Consider the following 13093-nt stretch of genomic DNA (forward strand, 5'->3'; position numbering starts at 1 on the left):
AAAAACTCACCTAACAACACGCTCCCCCGTCGAGCCTTTTTCCTGTCACCCCCTGTCTGATGCGCGGCTGCCGTCTGATGCCGCGTCCTAGCCCCGGCAGCGCGCGTATCATAGAGTTCTGTGTGGGCCTGTGGCCGCGACTTCCGGCACACGTCTCTGTGCCGGAAGTCGCGGCCGCAGCACAAGCCCACACAGAACTCTATGATACGCGCGCTGCCGGGGCTAGGACGCGGCATCAGACGGCAGCCGCGCATCAGACAGGGGGTGACAGGAGCGCTGTGGACCGGTCCCATGCTCCTCCTGGCCCAGTGACTCCTTTTCCCTATGGTTGGGGAAAGGAGTCTACGGGTCGGGAGGAGCACGGGACCGGTCTGCGGCTACAGCACCCGGGAGGCATGCTCAGCCGCCGGGTGCTGCAGGATATGTAAGCTCCAGGGGCCCGCGTCACGGGCCCCCTGATGCGGCGGGGCCCCGTAGCAGCCGCTACGGTGGTAGTTCCGCCAGTGGTTGTGACTATACACAACCAGGCCAGGTGAGCCTTGATTCATTTAATGACTTAAAAAAATTTGAATATATACTTGTCATTTGATGGGCAGCTCTGCCTTCTTTTTGTTTTGTATCCTAGCAATAGTAAGATAGCATTGATAGATTCCAGGGAAGAATTCCAAATGTGAATGCAAAAAGTAAATTTTCAACAGACATGTTGCACTTTATCATTTTATAGGTTTCAACAAATTCAATATAGTTTGATGCTTAATAGTTGCCAAGGAAATTCTCACAAACATCCTGAAATGATTTCCATCAGTTGTCAACCTGTTCACCTGTCCCAGTTGTCAACCTGTTCAAAAACTGTGTTAAATCATCTTGGCGGCTTTGAAAGACAGAAACTTTTGTACTAGGTGACAGCAGATGCCATCCTTGCAGACAGTTACTCTGCATTTGCTTTTGACAAATTTAAGTCCTGGACTAAGTCATTCAGTTCTGTCTGAGTTATAAGATGAGGCTCACCAGAAATACATTGCTCAAGGTTTGAATCAGTGTCCTTCCCCCTCTCTGACCCATGGACTGCAATATCTTCATCGGTTGCTTCATCTAGGCTTAATGTCCCTGGTGTCATCATGTGGCACTGGTCTCATAGCTGAAGGAAGATTGGGATGATTTTCAATAATTTCTTACTCTTAAGAGAGAAACCAGAGACATTGGTTAGTAAGAAGTAACAGTCGGTCACATAATCCTACTGTCCCCACCATATCATTGGAACAGCAATTGGCATTGACTTGCAATAACCTCTCAGCCAACCTCTAAGATCAACAGCACATCTTGCACAGATGTGAGAAACCTAGAATTTGTGTTGATCACTAGTCTTGCATCCAAAGTACAGCTCATAGGCTTTCATCATGAGAGCTGTAATATTTGGCACGGCCAAGAATTCCTGTGTTCTCTATGTGGAGTGAAAGATTAAGCCAAAGCCACACTGCTCGGGTTGTGGCTTATCTGAGAACAAAGGGGGTCGGGCAGTGATTTTCCATCATACCCAACCCCTATCTCCACCGACGTCATATGGTTTAGCTGACAAAAGTGTATGGGGACATTACCCTCATGGTTTAGTTTCTTCTAGGTAGTGTTTGTTTGTTTGTATGGAACTTATTTTTTGTTCTTTGGATTTTGGAAAAAGGAGGGACTATCTCTTGGTTTCAGGTCCCAGGTAAACATTGGGTTAAAGACCTATGTTTAGGAGAAACTTTCTCATCAGACATTTTGAAGTTTGGAACTTTGATAGAAAGAGCTTGAATTTCATCCCTTCTATAGGAAGTAGTAATGGTCACTAGGAAAGCTACTTTCCATGATAATGTTTTATTTCCAGGGGTTCAAAGGGAATTTCTGTCAGATCAAGAAGAACTGTATTAAGATACCATTGGGAAATTGGCTCATTCTCGTCACTAGTTTACTCACCTGTCTTCAGCTAAAGAAAATGTGAGAAAACTTGACAGCATGGCTATATGAAATTGCACAGAGGAGGAGGTAACGGTCCTGCTGTTGGGTTGTTGCCCTCCTATGGCCTTCTACATGTCTCCTGGTGTACTGGCCTGTCTCCTGGTATCTGCTCCATGCTCTGCACACTGTGCTGATGGACACAGATAATCTTTTCGCATTGATGTGCCATTCTGGATGAGCTGCACTACCTGAGCCACTTGTGTGGGTTGTAGACACTGCCTCATGCTATCTCTATGGTTAGATCATTGACAAAATGCAAAGGGATGAGAACAGAGAAGTGGTCTGTCGTCACCACCTGCAGAATCTCTCCTTTATTGTTGCGATTTGCCTATCATTTCTACCTGTTGTCTGTTCCATTTCCACAACAGCAGGATAAATTGATTCATAATCACTTTTGCTTCATAACTGGACAGGTTGATTTCATAAAAGTACAATTGACTTAGAGTTATATTGTGTTGTTTAAGTGTTCCCTTTATTTTTTTGAGCAGTGTACTTAAGACGTTACACAGATGTGTAAAAAAGTTTAGATCGGTTAGAATCTCAGTACTGAGACCCCCTATGATACTCAGACATAGTGATAACAAACACGCTTTATCCACTGGCTTTGCGCTCAATCCGACTGATTGCAGGAGGCAGGCTCCATTATCAGTCTTTATAGGTCCATCTCCTACAATCAGTCAGACTGAGCAGCAAGCCGGGGAATGAAGCGTGGTGCATAATAACAGGTCTGGAGGTGATGGTTTTTCTGTAAAAGCATGGGACACAGAAGTCAATTATCTTCTTTGGATGGAGGAACATATTGCAGATGACCAACACACCCCAGAGAGGTCCATAAAACCTGTGATCCCTGGTTGGAGTTTACAGATGGCTACTTGGTTAGCATACGTCTAAATTACTTACAAGCAGGGTATGTTTCTGAATTGTAACTGTGAGTTTTCAGCAAGCTAGTGTGCAGCTGCCAAATGTATAGTTATCAGTGCACATCTCCCTGTGTAAACAGGAGATGTGCAGCAAACGGGAAACTGGCTGTTTCTTGATGCCTAGCACATAAGTGGTAAATACATACAATCAGCACTGCTGTGTGATACGGCATCTTCCCTTTCTTTATCCCCTGAAAGGGTATGCAGTTCTGTGACACTGTGGGCTCCTGTCCTGCTCTTGAGCCACCATATCTTAAAGGGGTTGTCCGGCGATAAAAAATTATTCACAGAATAACACACATTACAAAGTTATACAACTTTGTAATGTATGTTACCCGTGTCCCACCACCCACGCTAGACCCGGAAGTGTGGTGCATTATACTCACCGCATCTCGTGTCGTCCACGGTCTCCGATCCTCAGCAGTGACGTCTTCTTCGGGAGGCCGGCGGATCTTCCCGAGTGCCGGCCGCCCTCTGCAGCGTCATCCGAAGCTCAGCCGCGATTGGCTGAGCATAACTGCGCTCAGCCAATCGCGGCTGAGCAGCTGATGACGTGGCCGCGTCATCAGCCGCTGAGCCGCGATTGGCTGAGCACAGTTATGCTCAGCCAATCGCGGCTGAGCTTCGGATGACGCTGCAGAGGGCGGCCGGCACTCGGGAAGATCCGCCGGCCTCCCGAAGAAGACGTCACTGCTGAGGATCGGAGACCGTGGTCGGCACGTGACAGGTAATGTATAGCGCACCACACTTCCGGGTACACGGGTGGGGGTGGTGGGACACGGGGAAGGGGGCCATTCACAGACATAACATACATTACAAAGTTGTATAACTTTGTAATGTGTGTTATTCTGTGAATAATTTTTTATCGCCGGACAACCCCTTTAAGTTCTCCTCCCATTCTCCTCCCATCAGAGTGATTGACAGCTGGAGGAGCAGGGTCGGCCTAAAGATACAGCGGTGGCCAGAGAGGACAGGAGCTCACAGTGTCACAGACCTGCATCTGTGACATTGTCGGCTTGGGGTAAAGAAGGTGAAGGTGCCAGATCACACAACACAGACCTGTGGATATTCAGATTTGACCAGTTGCTTCAAACACACTTACAAAAAAAGTTTGACGACCTGGACTTTAACAAGGTAATTTCCCTGGCAATAATAGAGTAGGGAGAGTATTTAAAATAGGATCCAGCAGGGTGGCCACCAAGTAGTGAGCACTGGTGAGGATCCTGACAACTAAGCATATAATTGCTCATATGAGTGAGGCTGTCCACAGTCAAGGATAAGCTGTCCTCAATGAGAGGTGTCCCTGCATCCTCCCAGCCGTGCTCCGCTGCTGCCCAAGAGCTGCTCTAGGTGTCACCCTGCTGGAAGAACAGTTCCTCATCCTTCAGAACTGTCCCCTCGCTGGACTGAGGTGTGGGCGGGTGGACCAACAACAGGGAGAATGGATTTTCTTACATAGTAACATAGTTAATAAGGTTGCAAAAAAATAAGAGTCCATCGAGTTCAAACTAGAGAAACCCTACTGTGTTGCAAGAGGAAGGCAAAAACGCCTATGAGGCAAATGACAATTGCCTCATCACAGGGAGAAAATTCCTTCCCAACTCTAAAGGCAATCAGAATGATCCCTGGATCAACATATCACCAGAGATCTAATGCCCATAACGTGTAATATATTTTTCAAGAAAAGCATCAATGCCTTCCTGGAACTTATTTAATGAATTAGCCATGACATCATCACGTGACAGAGAGTTCCACAGTCTCACTGCTCTTACATGAAAGAATCCGCGTCTGTGCCGATGGTGAAACCTTCTTTCCTCCAGACGTAGAGGATGCCCCCTTGTCATGGTTACAGACCTAGGAGTAAAAAGATCACTACAAAGATCTCTGCATTGTCCATTCATATATTTGTACATCGTTATCAGACTGTCCCTAAGACGTCTTTTTTTCTAAATTAAATCACCCCAAGCTTGATAACCTCTCTTGGTACTGTAAAGCCCACACTACACAGGGTTACTGTGAGGAGCAAACAAGCGCTGTCAGCATTTGTTTGTTCCATGTTCCCCGCTCGCCGATTATCCAGGCAGCCCATAAGCATATAGCAGCAGTCTGCTGTCGCCGCTCCTATTTCACAGAGCGATGGCAGCAGATCGCTGCTATATTAGTCATTTGTCTTTCAACATGTTGAAAGACAAACGACTACAACGATCAGCCGACATTGTTCACATCGGCTGATAGTTGTGTCCTATTACACAGGACGATTATCGGCCGTAACGGCCAATAATTGTTCCGTGCAATAGGGCCTTAACCCACCCATTCCCTTAATGACCTTGGTCGCCCTCCTCGGCACCCGCTCCACTTCAACTGTGTCTTTCTTATACCGGTGCCCAAAACTGTACACAGTATTCCATGTTCTATAAAGAGGCAAAACTATGTTCTCATCTTTAGCATCTATGCCTCTTTTGATGCTTTCCATTATTTTATTAGCTTTGGCAGCTGCTGCCTGGCACTGATCACTAAAGTTGAGTTTACTGTCCACCAATACCCCCAGGTCCTTTTCGGAAACAGTTTTACCCAGTGTTTTATTATTTAGCACATAACTGTACTTATTATTCCTACAGCCCAAATGCATAACCTTACATTTATCCACATTAAACTTCACAAATTAAGCCTCCTCTGTGGGTATTACTTTACCCAGTTTAGTATCATCAGCAAAAATAGATATTCTTTTCTGTAGCCCCTCTACAAGGCCATTAATAACATGACATCTTCCATCATAGCCTGAAGTGTTTTTTTCCAGCAGGCATAGGGAAGGGATGGTAGTTCTAGTGTCATGGTATCTTTAGCGCTGACCATATTTGGGAAGTTTCAAGCATTTAAAGACATTACAAATGTCCCGAGTGGTGTGCCACTCCTCTGGCTGCAACACACCTTGTGTTCTGCAGCTGAAACTTGACTATGTATGGCCTGCTGCTGCATATGCAAGGTGGAGTTCCAGCGTGTGGGCATGTCCCATATGAGGCGGTGGGGAGCCCAAAGTTTTGCTGCAGCAGAGTGGGAACACCTAAAGTGCGTACTATACACGGAATACACTTTGAGAATATCTGGTATATCAGGGTAATGTGCCCAGAAGCTCTGCACCTTCAGTTCAGCACTTGTGACATATAAGGCATGTCGGCCAAACTAGCAATGCCCAGAGCCGCTACCAGATTTAGCCCATGGTCACACACCACATTGACGGGCTTCAGGTTGAGCGACAGCGACCACTGGACTGTCTGCTGCTCTGTTCCTGCCCACAGCTCCTGTGTAGGGTGGGGTTTTCCCCCAGACCAATTTCAGCATAGCCTGCTGTCGCTTCTCCCTAGCTGTGGTGGTTGTGCATAAGCTATGATGGCCAAAATAGGTGGCAGAGGAGGAGAAGCAGGCACTCGGACAATGATTACTGTCTAGAAATCCTGGGTGGTGGCAAGACGTGGAAGGCCCGTTCCCTTGTCAGGCCGAACTGCCACTAGAATCACCCAGTGGGCAGTTAGGGAGATGTAACGTCGCTGACCATGCTTACTGGTCCATGTATGGTAATGTGGACCTTGGCACTGATTTTGTATAGCACACACCGTATCTTCTCTCTAACTTGTTGGTGCAGGTGAGGGATAGCCCGCCTAGTAGTGGCAGCTGAAAATAATATACTGGGGGACAGCCACCTCCATCAGGTTCTTGAAACTCTCTGTCTCCACCAGCCTAAATGGAGGAAAGGAAATGAGTTTTGCAATGCTCCTGGTGTCCCATCCCCTGCAGCTCATGCTTGGCATTTAGGTGCCTTAGCATGCTTGTGGTGCTGAAGCATTAACATCAATGGCTCGGCTGAGGGCCTGGCGGCACAGCATGCCAACCACCCATGTCTTGCCCTTTTCACAGAAAAACTGCCAAGATCACACTGATCAGCACTTGTTTGCAGCAATGGGCATCCGAGAATCTTTAGGTGCAAAAGGAACCTAACTTCTATAAATTGATGCCTTAGCTGGCCGAAGCCGCTCTGCAATCAGACGCTTTTTCTTGGCGTCTGTACATAACCTTGGCCGGCACACTTCTTTACATGGTGGGCTGCGTTCCACACCCTTTATGTTTCCTGTCACTATGACTCCATGCCCAGAATGGCGGGCGGCTGCAGAGGAGACTGAAATCTACGTCCGGCTACCTCCCCGCCAGCCAAGTTGTGTGCACAAGTTGCCGCTGATCTGGGGATAGGATCTTTGTAAAATAACTAATATAGAGATTTATCAATCTATGTGAAGCAAAAACTAGTGGAATCTCTCCTCTCCTAACAGGCACTGGTGAAATGAAAGCTGAGCTCTGATTGGCTGCTATGGACAGTGGTTTCACATAGACTGATAGATCTCTGTAGGCAGCCTTTCTGGGTCTCTAGAAAGTAGGAGCCTGCACTGTCTGTAGGAATTCCCTATGGTTTTGAAGTCAGTCAGGAGGGACCTTCACCATTTACTTCCTATAAGCTCATGTCTTGCAGCACCCGGACATCCCGCAGCTAAGGGACCCTGATCCGTGAAGGATGTGTATGGCTCCCAGAACCCTGACAGGACAGTGACACCCGGCTGATGAGTGACCCTCATCTTGTGACTAGCATGAACCCCGACAAGTGACTCCCGCTCTCTGACAGACCCGGGAGTGACAGATGTAACAAAACAAGGACTACCGGCGTGGACCCCTCCGTGCCCCCTCCCGTGAGACAATTACATAGAATTGGCGTGAGGGCTCACGGGAAATGTAGTTCTGCCGCTGCAGTCTAATCAGCGCTCGCTTTGTGGGGTTGGGGGCGGCGCTAGACTGAATCCCGGCTAACGATTGGCTCTGCGCAAACAGCATGAACGAGCGCGGGAAAGGATCGTGGGATCATCCAGCTGGAGGCGCTTGAGGCGGCCATATTAGTTGTCACCTTCCCAGTCACATATAGGTAAGAGATGAGTGGAATACAGACAAGGCGGGCTGTGTCTCCAGGCTACGTGCAGTGATATGTGGCCCTGGTTACATGTGTATTGGGGCAGGATTAGTGCTGACCGGCTCCCATGATGTGACAGCTGTCAGAGGGATCAGCAGGCCAGGGCTTGTTGCTGTAATATAGATGCAGAAATGGCAACATATACCATGGCGGGCTCATTCACTTCTCCTGGTTTATTTCCCAATCATATACCTTTAGTGAGATTGTATGCAGCCATCAGTCCTCCTGCTTATAGTCCCACAGTGTGAGAGGACATGATCAGGAGAGAAGGAACACAGCCACAAGCAATTCTATCAGGGACCGAGGACATGATCAGGAGAGAAGGAATACAGCCACAAGCAATTCTATCAGGGACCGACCATCATAAATGGCCGATCAGACACTGGGGAGTTATATATGACACTGGTGTACACCTGGCTCAGCAGCTTCAGTGTAATGTCCTACATGATCCTGGGGCAACTTCTGAGTGAGGGTGCCTGCACACTGCGGAATCCTGACGGAACACCCTAGGCAGATTCCGCAGCTCGCACCCAGGGACTCTGGCGGGCCACGCGCATCTCCGCTGATCCCATAGGCTTCATTCTATGGTTTGCAAGATTCCACCGTCCGCCCTAAGAGTGAACCTGCTCATTCTTTGGATGGATGGCGGAATCTGCTTACGGGTGTTGTGTTGGGATTCCGCAGTGTGCACATACCCTCAATAAGGAAAGATATAAAGCAGATTCTCCTGTGTGTGCAGTGGATGCAGCCAGTCTCCAGCCTCCATGTCCTGAACAACTAAGAACTAGACTAGATGGAGCAGGTAGTCTTTTCCTGCTGACAATCTTTTATGTTTCTAAGTAAATATTCACCATACACACAAAAACACTGCTAACAATGCCAGATCCCTGTGATCTAGAGGGTTCAGCCATAGGCCCAGATTTATCAGCTCTCTGTCAGCGTCCACATTCCCAACAGGAACTACCTGCTCAGCCAGTCAGTGACTGCAGCTGTGTCCAGCATCTCTCACTGATTGGCTGAGCGGGCTGAGTAAAGCGGTGACATCACAGTATCCAGAGCCCTGTAGAGGACCATGAGCTGTCACAATGCACTGCGGAAGCACAGTAACAGGTTAATAGGACTGGATTTTTCACTGTTTACCAGAGTACCCCTTTGATTTCTGCCCCTCTCTCTCTCTTATCAAACACATGCAGCTTGCTGCAGCTATAGCACACTGAACAAAAGTAAAATCTTCTCCCAGACCACCACATTGAGGACGGAGTTTCCTGCTACCCTACTTATAGCTTCTCCTATATTACACAGGATAACTTCATATTACACTGCTGCTCATATATAAGCATTGAGGAAGAGAACAGCACAGTCTCCCCCTCCCTACACACACACACAAACACACACACCTCTTCCAGTTAATAAACAAACTGCCAAAAAGTGATCGCCAACTTTCCCCTGACCACCCTTATCTAATAGAGATATATGGAGAAAATGCTTCCCCCTTTGTTACTAAATGTAAGTAAGAAAGTGTTTTTCTGGTTTTAGGGTACAAACCCACTTGCCGGATCCGCAGCGAGTGCCCTTGCTGCGTTTTTCGCTGCGGATCCGGCCCCTATTCTTTCAATGGAAGACAAAATCGCAGCAGGGATGTACATCCCTGCTGCGATTTTGTCTGCAGCCTGCCCTATTAACCCCCCGGCCGCCAGACATTATACATTACTGGGTCCCCGTTTCTGCTTGCTTCGGGGCTCCCGGTGTCTTCACGGCCCGCCTGGCCAATCAGTGCGCTGCGGCGGGGCAGCGCACTGATTGGCCGGGCGGGACGTGCCAGGAGCTTCCGAAGCAAGCAGGAGCCAGCATCAGGCAATGTGTACTGTATCCTGCCCGTCCCCCTGCAGCCCCGCTCGCCCCAGCCCCCAGCCGCACCATTGCCCCCGGCCGCATCATTGCCCCCGGCCACACGATCGCCCTCTGCCGCACGATCGCCCCCAGCCCCGCAGCCACTGGTCGCACGATTGCCCCCAGCCCTGCAGCCCCCGGCGGGGGCTGCGGGCGATCGTGCGGCCGGGGGCTGGGGGAAATGGTGCGATCGGGGCTGCAGGGGGGCTGGCAGGATACAGTATACATTACCTGATCCGGGCTCCTGCTTGCTTCGGCGGCTCCCGGCACGTTCCACCCGGCCAATCAGTGCGCTGCCCTGGCCGCAGTGCATTGATTGGCCGGGCGGGCCGTGAAGACACCGGGAGCCCCGAAGCAAGCAGGAACGGGGAACCGGTAATGTATAATGTCTGGCGGCCGGGGGGGGGTTAATGGGGCGAGCTGCAGACAAAATCGCAGCAGGGATATACATCCCTGCTGCGATTTTGTCTTCCATTGAAAGAATAGGGGCCGGATCCGCAGCGAGTCTCGCTGCAAATACGCAGCAAGGGGACTCGCTGCAGATCCGGCAAGTGGGTTTGTACCCTTAATAAATAAGGTCCTTAGATTGATAGAACATAAAATATATTAACCCCTTCATGAACGAGGCTGAAGTTGGTTTCTTATTCGGCCAGTTTCTTATTCTGGGCTGAAGTTGGTTTCTTATTCAGCAGTTTCTTATTCAGAGGATTTTTCTTTTTCCTTTTTTAGCCATTATTCTTACAGAAATACATATTCATAACCTGCCCATAACTGAGGTGCCCTGAGGAGATTGGTGATAAAAATGGCCAAAAGGACCCCAAGGTTGGCGTAAAAATGGGCATCAAAGTGAAAACACAAAATTATGATTTAAAAATAAAATTGACTTCGGGCCACTGATCTCACAGCCAGCACACAGAGAGGGATGCCCCGCATCACATCCAAGAGAGTCCAGCCTGGCCCAAAGTGGTTCTGGGTATAAAAACTGGCATCAAAGTAGGCACATAGGCATTTTTTCCTATTTTGAATAAGTAACAGGTGTTTTCAAAGGGTTAAATGAGTTCGGGCCACTGATCTGACACTGATACTACACAGAGAGGGACCCCGCATCACAGTGATACTACACAGAGAGTAGCTCCAGTGCTCCTAAGGGTACAGTGGAGCAAATGCCAAACTGCACCACAACGGCATCGAGGATGAAGATAAGAAACATCACTTCATCCATGTGGTCTCCGCTGCAATAGGGACATATCAGCAGGTTACATTACTCTCGCCTCCAGAGAGTTCCCCTTTAAGGCCAGTTCACACAGAGTAAAATCGGCGCAATTTGGAGTCGGAACTCACCGCTGCTGAATCCCGCCTGCCTCAGTGATATGCAGTCTGTCTATGGGAGGGATCGCGCACCTCTGCTCTCCGTGTCTCTCCACTCAAAGATTGTTTGAGCGGAGAGCGGAGGTGCGCGATCCCTCCCATAGACAGACTGTATATCACTGAAGCAGGCGGGATTCAGCAGCGGTGAGTTCCGACTCCGAATTGCACCGATTTTTCTCTGTGTGAACTGGCTTTAAAGGGGAACTCTCTGGAGGCGAGAGTAATGTAACCTGCTGATATGTCCCTATTGCAGCGGAGACGCCATGGATGAAGTGATGTTTCTTATCTTCATCCTCAATGCTGTTGTGGTGCAGTTTGGCATTTGCTCCACTGTACAGTTAGACCCTTAGGAGCACTGGAGCTACTCTCTGTGTAGTATCACTGTGATGCGGGGTCCCTTTCTGTGTGTTATCAGTGTGATCTGGGGCATCTCTCTCTGTGTATTACCAGTGTGAGATCAGTGGCCCGAACTCATTTAACCCTTTGAAAACAGCTGTTACTTATTCAAAATAGGAAAAAATGCCAATCTTCCCACTTTGATGCCAGTTTTTATACCCAGAACCACTTTGGGCCAGGCTGGACTCTCTTGGGTATGATGCGGAGCATACCTCTCTGTGTATTACCAGTGTGAGATCAGTGGCCCAAACTCATTTAACCCTTTGAAAACACCTGTTACTTATTCAAATCATGAAAAATGCCTATGTGCCCACTTTGATGCCAGTTTTTATACCCAGAACCACTTTAGGCCAGGCTGGACTCTGTTGGAGGTGATGCGAGGCATCCCTCTCTGTGTATTATCAGTGTAAGATCAGTGGCCGGAACTCATTTAACCCTTTGAAAACACCTGTTACTTATACAAAATAGGAAAAAAATGCCTATGTGCCCACTTTGATGCCAGTTTTTATACCCAGAACCACTTTGGGCCAGGCTGGACTCTCTTGGATGTGATGCGGGGCAGCCCTCTCTGTGTATTATCAGTGTAAGATCAGTGGCCGGAACTCATTTAACCCTTTGAAAACACCTGTTACTTATACAAAATAGGAAAAAAATGGCTATGTGCCCACTTTGATGCCAGTTTTTATACCCAGAACCACTTTGGGCCAGGCTGGTCTCTCTTGGATGTGATGCGGGGCATCCCTCTCTGTGTATTATCAGTGTGAGATCAGTGGCCCTAAGTCAATTTTATTTTTAAATCATAGTTTTGTGTTTTCACTTTGATGCCCATTTTTATGCCAACCTTGGGGTCCTTTGGGCCATTTTTATCACCAATCTCCTCAGGGCCCCTCAGTTACAGCAGGTTATGAATATTATCAATTTTCTGTAAGAATAATGGCTAAAACAGGAAAAAGAAAAATCCTCTGAATAAGAAACTGCTGAATAAGAAACCAACTTCAGCCTCGTCCCGCATGATCAAGGTCATTGATGGACCCATGTCCAGGTCAAATTAATGCAATGTTGCTCCCCGCCTTCTAAGAGCCAAAAAGCTTTTATTTTTCTACCTACAGGGCTGGTTGGGGTGTAATTTCTTGCGCCATGATCTCTAGTTTTTATTAGTATCATTTTGTTGTAAAATAATTTTTCTTTGCTTTTTATTAATTTTTTCTAATACAGTAGTGCCTTGGATTACGAGCATAATTCGTTCCGGACCGTGCTTGTAATCCAAATCCACTCTTAAACCAAAGCAAATTTTCCCATAAGAAATCATAGAAATGCAGACAATTGGTTCCACAGCCCAAAAATAATGATTTATTGTTCTGAATAACATGTAAAACAGATGAAACAAACATTCAGAAACAGCAGAATATGTGATATTATAAATTACGGTACAATGCTCTTAAACCAAGTCACCACAATTTTGAAAAACTGGGAGCTCTTACATTTATATAATGGGCAAGGGGGTATTTTAAACTTT

At 47.8% G+C, this 13093-nt stretch overlaps 1 protein-coding gene across 1 annotated transcript in view; it reads left to right on the forward strand.

The window, feature by feature from the left end:
- Positions 1-7791: 7791 nt before the first annotated feature.
- The window catches only part of FANCD2 (FA complementation group D2), a 64693-nt gene continuing 59391 nt past the window's right edge, over positions 7792-13093 (forward strand). Inside the window, exon 1 of the mRNA XM_069966487.1 lies at positions 7792-7878. The gene's annotated coding sequence lies outside the window, so the exon portion shown is untranslated. The remainder of the gene's footprint in view (positions 7879-13093) is intronic.

Source organism: Dendropsophus ebraccatus, chromosome 4 (assembly GCF_027789765.1).
Source record: "Dendropsophus ebraccatus isolate aDenEbr1 chromosome 4, aDenEbr1.pat, whole genome shotgun sequence".
Taxonomy (NCBI): Eukaryota; Metazoa; Chordata; class Amphibia; order Anura; family Hylidae; genus Dendropsophus; species Dendropsophus ebraccatus.